The sequence below is a fragment of the Myzus persicae genome, unplaced genomic scaffold (genome assembly GCF_001856785.1).
Source record: "Myzus persicae strain clone G006 unplaced genomic scaffold, MPER_G0061.0, whole genome shotgun sequence".
NCBI lineage: Eukaryota > Metazoa > Arthropoda > Insecta > Hemiptera > Aphididae > Myzus > Myzus persicae.
Window position 1 is genome coordinate 292,750 of NW_019104222.1, and position 13,615 is coordinate 306,364.

Here is a 13,615-nt window from a genome sequence, read left to right on the forward strand (position 1 = left end):
ATACCGCTAAAAAGTAAAATACGATTACGGTTTTATTTTTCCTCGTGTTTTGTATATTGTCAACCTTTCCTCTCGTGTACATCTTAAATTAATATTAAAATCATTATTATTTATGACTGTTACTACTAGTACTTTGATGTGATGTAATTTTTTTCTGGTGTTAACGTTAGGGGCCCTAGGGGCCATAGAGGTACATAATAGTCTGATAATGTTGAACACGTAATAGATATTATAAGATAGATGTCGACCACCCTTCATATCAACTAGGTAATAATTTAAGGGGCGATAAAAATGTTTCCATTCTAATGTCTTCAGTATTTTCAAGGATCCCCTGAAATTAAATTCACCATTGTAAACACGTTTCCGTTGTATCCCTTTTCAAGTTGAAAGATTTACATTTTTATAATGTATATCTTTGAGATTTTTCGAGAGTTTTTAGGCATCAAAATATTCCAACCCTATTCATGGCGGATGTAACGATGTCACGTGTAACACAATACCTATTGCTATGAAATTGTTCACACGTGGTATATCTGCTAAACATTAACAGTGTTATTGATCGTTGACTATACTATTTAAATATTTATATCTCCTAGTGATCACTGATCAGTGTTTAATTATTTAATATTATTTACCACTGACATCACATGAAATGGTAAAATGAAATAAAATACTTTTAATAACGTATATAATGTTATTACCATGTGTTATCAAATAATTTGTTATACAATTCGATTGGTTAGGTATACCTAAATTATTGTTTTATACAAACTTGTTAAATTTATATTAGATAAAATAACAAAATAATATGTAGTTTGACCTTAGGTGACTAATATTCAATTATGTGCACTATATACAGTGTAAAAAACATGATCTCACATCCAAAATACTTGATGAACATTTTATACTTAATTTTTATACAAATATACTTCATAATAATATAGTATAATTCATATGATTGCAAAATACAAGTACCTATCAAGTAAATCAAGTATTTGACTGGATAGCATTTTTATAAAGTATATTATGTAACTATAATCATATTTTAGACCTATAGTAAGTTGTTAAAATGAAAATGTTTCTTTTACATGACAGTCATGCCATATAAATTGTGTAGTACCCACTATACCTTACCTGTATCAAACATTTTTTATTTCACATTTAACATTATTTTTTAAATTATAAAACATGTTACATTCCTGGAAGGTGTGTATAAATGATCAGTTCTAGAATTTTAAGAACACTAAAAAAATGAATTTATCTTCCAATCTCCACATAGATGTTAAAGGCGTTTTATTATTATTCCGAATAAATTGGAAAAATCAATTGACACATCGTACAGTTGCAGTTGCATGTTGTCCAACATTTAATAATCGAGAATTAGGACTTTTCTAACAGGACCATCTTCATTTTTTAAATTAACTTCTTGTTGATTGGTACTTGAATATCAATTATTTGGGTTGACATATGTTGACATTATTAAATTGCAATTTCATATAGTATATCTACTACACTTTATTCTTAAATTTGAGGCGTTTTAATAAAACGAACAGGTAACTCTTGGAATGACTATTACTTTTGTGTATTTCTATAAGCGCTCCAAACCATGATAATCAGTAAATAAGCACCACATAAATAAAAAGTTCATAGAAGGATGAAACTATTGGAAAAATTGTGAAAATCCTGTAGGAACAATCGTTTTTGCTGCCCTCGAAGTCTCGACGGTCGAATCATTACTATCCCTTTATATTAAGGTTTTGGCTCTAACACTATTACAGGCAATCTTCATAGAACATTTAAGAGAAAAATAATTAATGAAATATCAATAGTTGGTATAATGAAAAAGGTATCATTCATTAGTCATTATATTATTTTCTATTCGATTTTAAGTTTTTAATTTTCTATGATTTTACTATGCATTTTGTTGAATACGATTCGAGGAGTTGTGTGTGATAATATATTATAATTTTGTTTGTACACATACATTATACCTATTCGCGTAGTTGTTGCCCTTCTTATCCACGTAAATAATTCATACTAAAACCAATACTATACCTATTACCTATACAGTATACACAGTATCATGATAAGATGCAATGTGTCTCTACTCTCTACCATTACTGTTCATATATTTATAGGATCACGAGATAGGAATATAATTGCACTGTAGTCTTGACTCTCTGTACTGTCTTGTAAACATACACGTTCCACGCCATGTTACATTTATGTATCAGGAATAAAGACACATTTACATTATAAAGTTAGTAATACCTCAGTAGTTACTAATTATTATAGTTAGTAGCTATGATAGTAATATTAGTAGGTACAAATATTATTTTTAAAAACAAACCATCTTCCTACTTTGGTTTTTAAATAAAATCAATTCTTGACTAATTGATTTTTATGAAATGAAAAGTAGAGTAAATTACTAATAAATTATAGTCTAAATACATTAGGTAACCACATTTTTTCGACCCATAATGATAATTTTAGTTTTATTGAATATTTCTATGTGCGTTAATTTCACTTTAAAATTTTAAAAACAAGTATCTAACCTATATTAACATCGACATCTAAATATTAATTTAAACATGCACAACATTTTTCATGAACAGTAAATACTTTAATATTCTTATATTTAAATTATTGCCTGTTGAAAATAGTATTACATTTAGAAGACGATCACTAATAACATTATATCACTCACAAGCTTTAAAGAAATGAGTAAGCTATATTAGCCAGCGACCGATGTTGAAAATACAAATTGGACCATGACAAAACTATGATCAAGAAAACGAAACACGTAAAAATATAATATAGTGTAAAGTGTTTATAATACTACATTTTTGCAAAAATGTGTGTACAATTTACCTAAATGATAATTGTTTATTAATAAAAATGACTATATTTGAAAAATGTTTGGTAGGTATGAATATACGCAAACATTTTTATAAATAGCATCACTGCTAGACAATGCTCAACAAACCGTTACAGTATTTTGCTTTTGATAATGAAATTAAAATGAATGAATGTAATTGGAAAACAAATGAAACTATCTACATTGGTACAAAATATATTTCTATACATTAAAACTTTTTTCGAGAAATTCGATGTTTTCCGGTGTTTACCTTAAAACATTAAAGCACCCGATACACAGGATATTTTATTCTAGTTAAACTCAAGACTTGGTAGGTGCTCGCGAGTATCTGTGGTGAATTTATTCTAATATAAGCGTGAATCAACTTTATAGAATATTTTGAGATAGCGCGGGGACGGAAGAATGTTCACTTTTTCGGCTGCCTCTTTTACTTTTTCTCTTTTCCTTTTTTGCCCTTTCGTGCGACCGCGGTTATAGACCCTCTCCCTTCACCAACACAATTGAATGCTCTACTGTTCGTTGGCGTATATTCCGGAACCGTTTAAAATTCCACGCTCGACCCACGAAGCTCGCCGATAATTAAGTTATGCAAAACGTTTCGCATCAATCGAGATAACCGCTTTTACCGTAGAAGAATAATAATGCGATAGATTAAACGAAACTGTAATACACCGCACTTTACATAGATCGTGACCACAGAGCCAATATTATAATGAAAATAATTATAATAATTACGTTGAGATTGGTAAAATCTGCAAGTGTCGATAGTGTATATGGTAGGAACAGTGAGCAAATCCTTAGCAGCTTCACTGATGAATCATTGAAAATAATATTGGTGTGTGTAATGTATATCAGTATAATAGGTACTTACGTGTATAATTTATTTAATTAAACATTAACACACAATATGATTTAAATGAGAAATAATTGATCATCAAAAAAATATATGTCGATTAACACATTTATAACTTGATTATACTTCAGAAAAATGAATTATTAATTGTTCTCATACGTAGTATAATATATCAGTTATGTGATTTTTAAACAAATATAAGTTGGACAGGTAAATTTATCAGCTAAGTACCTATTATACATAACTAATTATTTTATTACGCTATGAGATCTACCGTTATTCACTTAGTTTATGAACAATGGCTAAATCCACGATGGTAATCATATAGAATTGAAATTATCATTCGTATTTCTATTTTGTAGTTGTATGCATTTATAATACTGTTGAATGAGCGATAATAATATAATAACGCGAAAATCGATAGTAAATTAAGAACTAAACGAAAAAGGTATAGTACCTATATGCGTACAGCAATCAGTGTGCAGTCTAGGAATTTATAATTTAATGTCAAAGACATTAAGCAAAGCATTTTGTAAAGGCCAGTTGATTGAATTTCATTATTTTTATAAAAAATAGGTTGATAAAAGCCGATAGCTAAAATAAACGAACTGGTAGTACCTGATAGTAATTATGACAGTCAAACTAAAAAGTAACAGTGTTACATCTCACATACAGAGAATATATCAGTCGGAGGATTGTTATTACTTTGACAACATTTAATAATGTTCTTTTAATAGATATTAGAATATGCGAATATTGAAAACCATGTTAGGAATAATTATCAATATACACATAAATTAGTTATTTTTTATTATATTATGAGTACATATTTATAGAGCATGGTATTATGCTTTAGTAGTATTCCAAGAGCTTATAAATAATTTAATATCAAGCCATAATTGTATTTTGGCATTGATAAACCATGCATGTTATACTATGCTTTTAAAATAGGTAATCATGATTTTTGTTGGATAACATTTGGATTAAATACCAGCTACTCACTATAATTCAATTTAAATGGTTTATATTTTACTTCCCCCTCTAAACCTACTTCTGGAAACACCACTAGTAGTGGGTAAGCAAATAAATATGGTTATAAGGTACCTATGTGCAGCAGGCATACTATTCTGTGATGAAACGAATTCGATTTCAATATTAATAACTAACTCACAATCTAACATATTCATCTGATACAGTTAATCTGTTGTGATATACCGTCACAGTAAATTATTGTGTTTAATAAATGATGTATTATCTATTAAAGGTATATTATAGTCTTATTATAGATTAAAATCATTATTTTTCGTATTCCGTCTATTTTTTTACTGGGACGATTTACTGGGGGATGTCACACAAATAATGCCCAAAATAATTTTTGTTAAAAAGTGGATTTAAATTGTTGGCAATAATAATAATATAATGAATTTCACAATTTTGAGTATTAATATAAAAATAATTTTTGATATTAGTTTGTAACCTTTTCTGAGGCGTAGACAGTTAGACTACCTAGCCATACCTTAATAATATGTTTATATTCGATATTGCGATCCACATTCTAATATCACAATTGTTCTTTGCCTAGTGTAGTAGTCCACAGATATAATTTATAATAAATTATTGTATTATCAAATATATGTGGTTAACATGAATTGAAATACTATCACAGATAGTTATTGCTTTTTTTCTTTTGTTTCCTACTGAAAAATGTAGGTAGGCATTGATATCGATATGGGAAACATAATAATACAAATAAATTGCTTTTTTAAATGACTAAATTTATGAACTGTAATTGTGAAAAATGTCCAAAAATTGGGTGAATATATTTTTTTTTTTATTAGCCTTTATAAAAAACTTAGCTCAAATTGGATGAATATAAGTCGAAATTCACTTACAAAATTACATATATTATATTTGGAATTTATATATATGTAACTGAAATGTAGTATTCAAAATATGTGCAAGGTGGAGCTTTGGAGGTTTGGTAATAGCTTCGACCCAAGAGGTCTTTGTTGCATAATTTTTTACTTGAAAAGCAGTTTTTAAATGGTTGGATTGAGCTTCTCTACTTAATTTTTTCCAATTTAAGCAATGCTTGTATCTAGAATACACCTACTTTATTATTCAAAATGTACGTGCGTTTCCGGAGTTTTAGAATATGTAACGATAATTATCCAACATTTATCCACGAATATCACACATCGATTGGTTTACAGATGGTGAAATCGTGCCGGTAAAATAAAATAAAATTCATCCATACTCAAAATAACCAATCACCACAAGAGCGTTATTTTATTGCTACCTATTGTTTTCACTGCTGTCGAGAACGTGATATGATTATGTGTTACGGCCTAATCACAATAAAAACAATAACATTTTTTCTTGAAATAACGAAAACTATTATTTTATTGGTTAAAATAATACTACTCCTTCGACAATAACAACTATGGTGCAAAAATAAAATGTATAGGTACCTATTTTATTATTGACGAGTTGGCGCTGTTCTGCTTACAAGCGCCAACATGACGGTAATTGGCTTCACCCACGGGTTATATTATTTATCTCCGTGACAGTTAAGTACGATACTTACTAATGGCCGGTCACTCGTCTGAAATCCGTCTTAATGGTAGAAGCTTTGATTGTTCACCGAGTATTTAACAGTAATCTCTCTCCGAAGTTTCAACTAGTGCATAAGTGCAAGGTAAGAACTTATATGCGCAATACTTAACTTTAAACCATTAGGTACCGAAAATATAATAGTTATAATATATAATACTTGTAAGCTCTTTATTAAGTGCTTGCATTAACCATCTAACTCTTAGTATTCTCGTGTATTATTATTATACACAGTGATTGTTTTAATAGTAAGTAAAACACTCGTTATTTCTAATCGTATTACCATTTTTACTATTTTTATCGTGATAATTTTTTCGTTTTTACCTTTTTTAGTGACAAAAATAAATTTTGGATTTCATATTTCTTAAACAGTATATTTTACTCTTAAAATAAAATGAAAATGTGTAAATATAACTACTACTTGTAAAATATTCGATTTGTATACATGTACATTTTCAATAATATATTCTGCTTGGAAATATGAAATAAAAACCTGTGACGTGGGTATGTTGTTATTTAAAATCTAAAATTTATAAATTATATTGAAAATATTAAAAATTATAGTTTATCTTCAACAATTTTTTTTCAATATTTAAAAAAAACTAAAAAACCTCAATATTCTTGAGATAATTAGTTACGCAGTGTTATGAGAATTATTCGGTAGATATGTTATCAAAGAAGTATCTAGTATAATATTCATATTAACCAGCAAAACTATTATTTTAAAAAGTCTATCAAAAATATAAATTTAATTGATACATTGCCCGACTTATAAGCATGTTTGAAAACTTTTTTATGTATAATTTATTAAATATTTTCAATAATTCATTTTTTATAATGGCACACATAATATAATAAACTACCTACCAAAATTATTAATTATTAATTAGCATATACTATTAGTAGGATTATCTGTTTATAATTTGATAAATACTGGTGCACTGCAATACTTAATAGATAAATTTATTAATTTTTAACTAACATTTTTATTTAATACGTAAATGTTAACAGTAATACTTATAATATTAGGAATATAATATATCACTTGTTTATTATGTATCAAAATTAAATATACCTATTTGTATCCGAATTGTTTTATATTTTATTTTAATATCAAAAAATTATTAAAGTATATCCGTATATGCCGTATGTCCCAGAACTGTTTAATAATAAAATGTATTATTTGTAATAAGATATTAAACATTTTTGAGCTTTTTAACAATAATAATAGTTGAATATTAAACTATTGTGTGAAATATTTTCAAACATTAATTTATTATTATTGTGATTTTAATTTTTAGTTCACTATCGATAACATGGCTCTTTTCTAACTATGATTTTTACGTACACTGCATTATTAAAAGCATTTACCCTAAAATAACGTGAAATCTGATACTGTTGGAAACTTCGGTTGTTTCATTATATATGCTTGTACTCTGTACATATATGCAAGTATATTATGCTCGACACTGACGTGCGTGGTCATCATATAACTAAAACCCAAATACCCTTTGTAAACATTTCTATTGTTTGCCAAATCCGGGCGGACACTCGAACGTTACATATTTAAATAATTTTCTATTTCACTTTTGATACACAGTAACACGACGTTTAATCAATATTTAAAAATAAATGATATACCTTATGTAAAATCTATTTTGCGATTCATTTTTCTATAAACTCTAATCAATATGTGAATGTTTAAATTATCTTAATATATTAAGCGTTTACGATTATTACGATTGTTTTATTGTTATATAACATGGACTTAATGATAACTGTTAAAGAATACAAACAGAGTTATGTGCACATCATTGAACTTATCGTACCTAACCCGTAATTAGTTGTACAAGTTGATTAGCTAAAATGCTACAGCTGTATTCTACAATGATCATATGCCGTATATGTTCCATAAAAATATATTCAACACATTCAAATTATTTCAATATTGAAAATCAGAAATGTTAACGAATGAACAAAGAATTATTTATATTAATACTGCTGGATAACATTTAATAATAACGTCTTAAGTGTATACATTATATTTTTCTATAACTCGTATATCATTATAACTATACTATAATATACTATACTCATACAAACACGTATTCAAATATAAACGAATAAACAAACATAATACTACCTATATTATATATACATAATATTATGTAGACATAACCGTAGGTACTGCATCACTACACGGGTATCTTCTTTTAGCATTGCAACACCTCGCTACAATTTCACGTTATAACATGCATCTCATCATACTTCGCGAGAAACTCCCACACCTTAAAGTTGTCCGGATGTGAAGGTAATAAGGTGGGAGGGGGGGGGGGAGAACCTATAATTAGGTATATAATTTCTATCTACTATCGTCCACAATGCGTCCACGTTCATTATTTGACAAGTTTAACTAAATTTACTAAGTAAAACGAACCGTATGTCTCATATGTAAACTGATATAATATTATATGAACCCCGACTGGCAGACATCTAGTATAATACAATGTATATATAATATATTATATTACATGTGTATAGTTCCTGAGATCTAATTTCACTTTTAGTTTTATTAATAATATTGGCAGCTTCGTTTCTAATAATGCGTCGTGGACGCGTATAGTGCTTTTAATTTCCCGGAAACGGGATTCGTTTGAAAACACACCTACACTTGGGATATTTTGGTCAGCATTTCTCAATTACGTTTTATTTCAACACACACACACACACACACACACACACACACACACACACACATACACGGAGATCTATATACATTCGAACTCTCTTCCAAGCATTTGCTATTGGAGTAAAAAAATGTATGCCACGTGCCCGTATAGTTCAAAACACACGCATACACGTGAAGAATACGTCATCAAAGGCATCATAAAAGTCGATTTTTGAACTTAAAAATTTGCATATCAAAAGATTGTAATAGTGAGTATTCGCAATTTCTTATAACATTTTAATCTCGTGTGCAAAATGTTTTTTTTTTTTAATCGAGATACATGTGTAACCATGTAGGTGCGTCGTGCGTGCTTTGAACACCGATGTTTGTTATATATAGAACAATTATTATGACCGTATCGTATTTAAATGCAACAAATTACACAAACGATGGCCGATCACGAATTCAAACGACAATTTATAAGATTATAAAATATAATGTTTTTTTTTGCGGTAGTTTGCATTATAATAATATCGGTTATGCTCACAATTGGTCGTTATAACGAAGACAAAAGTTTTAACTATCAATATAACCCTGGACGTGGCGGTCGTGATGATATAAATTACTAAATAGAATATATAAATTTGCATTTGTAACTAATAAAAGTGCTTCATTATGCTAGGTATGTGTATATTTTGCATAATATAGAATTTTGCCTAGTTAATTTTGTTATGAACATTTTTGCATAATATAATGGTGAGTGGTGACATATCTTTTGATTACATTATTTATCAACATTTTAATTTTATAAAATACTATAGCTCTTCAAGCGTAGATAGGGGAAATCCCCCCTCCCCCACACACAATCCATGTGGATACCAATTTTGGGGACAGACTCGTTGGAATAATAATAGGTATGATAATTGCAGTAATCAAACAAAAACATTGAAATTTGAAAAATTAGTTAAAAATAATCCAAATATTTGATTTTGGGCGGTCGTTGTAAACTACAAGGCACTCAAGGATATGGATTTTTCCACTGTAAGGGTATTTGCAGAAGGCCGTTTTAAGGTAGTTTTACTAGATATATATATATATATACATTTAAAGATAAATAGAAAAGGTCTATCGTTATTGTATAAGTTCATCGAAACGATCTACTACGGCAGTAATCGGATAGGCAAGCGGATAATTTTCAATTAGCCGTTGTACTGTCGTAGTGTTCGAGTGAAAACGGAGGAAGGTTTCCGATTGACCGTCGCACTTTGGTTTTTTAACTTCTCAAGGATGCTATAAAAATCGACACCAGAGAGCGCCACTTTATTAGATAAATAGTTCATCAGTAATGATTGTTAGCTTATGTTTTTAGTAGTTTTTTGTAGTAAAAATTATGCAATATCGGCTATTACTTTAAAATAGTATTTTTAAAACGAAAAGTTCTACACAACCACATTAGACATCTGCCAGATAGATCACACATTTTAGATGTAGGTACCTAATAAAAATCTGTTTCAATCAAAAATACATTTATGGTATACCTACACATAGTTCGTACTCAAAAAAGTACTTGTCAATACACGTCGCAATAATAAATGGGATGTTTTAGTGTTTTAACTGTGCGATACGCTGTAAATCACTGCAAAGTTAAGATCTAAAAGTTAAGATATAAGAGTATTATGATAAAGGTGCAGTGGCTGGAAACTTCAAATCGGTATGCCGAATGGATTTCGATTAACTCGCGTCGGTTGTTTTAACGCTGTCGGATTGATAGAAAACAATAACATTTTGAAGTGTCTGTATTGTAATGCAAGAAAGATAAAAAACAAATAATACTGTTTGAAAGAGACAACAGTGAAAATATCGACGGCGGCGAGTGAGTGTATATGCCTACCTCCTATAAGCAGTCTATAACAATAATAAAATATATTACGTTAAGGCGCGTTGTCACAGTATACACAGGTCACCGCATAGACTTAATAACAATTTGTATTATTATTATTATTGTTATGTGTATTGTTGCACTGCACCGAACGACCCTCATCGTCCCTTATACATAAGCGTACAATATAATATAGTCTGCTGCACCGGGATGGATATACGAATGCAGTGTTGGGTTGTGAGAGTGCGATTCCAGACTTCCCCGTCCCTCTTGCCGGGCATTTTCTGTTTACGTTTTCTCGTAATTGAAATGCATTGTTATGAGTTTTCTTCCTGATATAAATTTTTTTTATACACATATACGAACGTATGGGCATACAAGCAGTTTATAATATATATTATTATACTTGTACCCAGATAATACACATCTCCTCAATAATACCGGTATCCGGTGACTGTCGCTGCTTCCAGTGCACAGAGAACTTTTCTTTCACCTACGACCTAGACGTATATTTTGTAAAACTACATAGAAATACATTATGTTTGCACGTGAGTCATAGACATGTGCTGGGTAGTTCAATGACGTTTCAATAGGACATGTTTCAGTTGCAGCATGACGCATGACGATGAAAGAAATTCTTAATTTTACACATGACATTACATACGTCATAATATAGTGATAGTCGTACACATAAATAAATACATATTGTATTATTATTGGGTGAACGATCTGAAAACTTTTTTGTAGATTTACGCTGAACTTTCTTTTTAAAGTTTAAACAACTTACAATGTCTTATGTATTATAGTTTAAAGTTGTCTGGCCGAAGAATAATTTAAAATTGACGTAGATAGAATTTAATAAATGTATTGCTCCACTCAAAATCTAAACTTTAATGCCAGGTTGTACTTATATTTTATATATTCATGTATTTCATAATATACGTTACTTTTTTAAAATATGCCCACTATATTTGTCGTGCTTGTTCCATCGAGTAAGGTCTTCCAATTATATAAGTTTAAGAGACTAATTGTATATATTATATATATTTAAAACATTTTATACCATTGATTCATAAGATAAATGTTCCACTCAACTTATTACGGGTAAATGTAAATGTTCTCGTATTATTCAATGGAGCGAATAACATTGATTTCCGCGAGAATGTATGTAATGTAATGTAATGGGCAGGTTAACTTACAACCTATCTATTATGTTTCACATTGATGGTTATTGCAATTCGCGCAAGTATTACAATTTGAACATTGTACTGCTATTATATATTGAAATACTTATAATAAATAACTGTTCTGTTGATGGTAAACAAATTCGAAAAAATCCAGCTGTTTGTATAATATTAGTTCACGAATCGCATATCATTTTCTTTTATGGTGCACAATTATTACAAGCGTTGTTATACTTATACTTTCACGTTTTTCAGATAATATGATTTAACTAACATGTTTGGGGCTATACCTGTCTCTGATGAGTTGGACCCTTCGCTTCGAGTGTCAGTTGTGTGTGTTATGTCTTTCAAGTCGTCAAGAAGTTGTTTGGCTGTTGCGATGGTATACAGCTCAATTATTTCGCATGTTTATTGATAAACCTTTTGATTTTGTCCTAGATGGGTCATGTCTTCAAATGTCGATGACTTCATTACGTATAATGCTTCGAAAACAGTACGAAGAAAAATACTTTTACAGCGTTGAATGTCATCGATATTGGATTTTACGGCACAACACCACAATAATTGTGCATGCACCATAAGTCTAAATTTGATGGTAGCCTCATGTTATAAAAGTTGTTTGTTTGCCAAGTTTAGTGTGGAGATCCTTACAGGACACTCCTTAAATGGTAAAAATTGAATTATTTCAAAATTGAAAATACGGTCACTCAGTAATTCAAATAAATTCATTAGAATTTCAATAACGCATGCTTGGTTAACTTTTCTGTCAATAAGATTATGGGTACATAATAGTGTAAAGTTAATACATGTAAAGTGTTTACTGTGTAGTACCTCTTACCGGAACACACGAGAATCTAATAAAAAGATTCAGCTAAATACTTGGGCATACCTCTCGATTTTTGCTTTAGTTGGTAACACCATGTCGCCAGAAAAATCTCAAATCAAATAAAAGATGCACGACTCATAGTAGATAGTTGGAAGATATTTCACAATAGTGAAACAATTTTAAAAAATGAGTACCACTCTCTAATGTTATAAATTGTTACGCAGATGATTTTTTTTAATGTTAATGTTAATATAATATCTAAATCTAAATTTCAACTAGTAGTTTTCATTAACATGCAAGTATTTAGGATCATATAGTCCTTATTATTATTTCCTTATTAAGTTTTCCATAAAACACAATATAGGTACATCCAGTATAAATCCTTGTTATTTACCCAGATAACTTGTACAACTTTTACAATATTTGTGAATTTTTAGTAAATTACTATTGATTAATGTACCTTTAAAATGATCGCAGTAATACTCATTAGAGTATTAAACCTATATTACCACGGGATGTTCGAGATATTAGCGTTTCATACTTTTAACTCAAAAACTAGTACTTGTTCAGATTTTACGCTTCATATTTTTTAAAAATACATCTATTATTTAGTAGAAGAGGGAAGTTCTCATTTGAAAAAAAAAATTGGTCTGTACCATCATATATAGGATATTATACTCTTTAAATAGTAAAAAATGTAATTATTTGAAAAAT

General features: G+C 29.2%; 1 protein-coding gene across 1 annotated transcript in view; it reads left to right on the top strand.

Moving 5' to 3' along the window:
• The first annotated feature begins 6,281 nt into the window (after positions 1-6,281).
• LOC111040164 (acetylcholine receptor subunit alpha-like) overlaps positions 6,282-13,615 on the top strand; it is a 177,806-nt gene continuing 170,472 nt past the window's right edge. The window contains exon 1 of the mRNA XM_022323934.1: positions 6,282-6,429. The gene's annotated coding sequence lies outside the window, so the exon portion shown is untranslated. The remainder of the gene's footprint in view (positions 6,430-13,615) is intronic.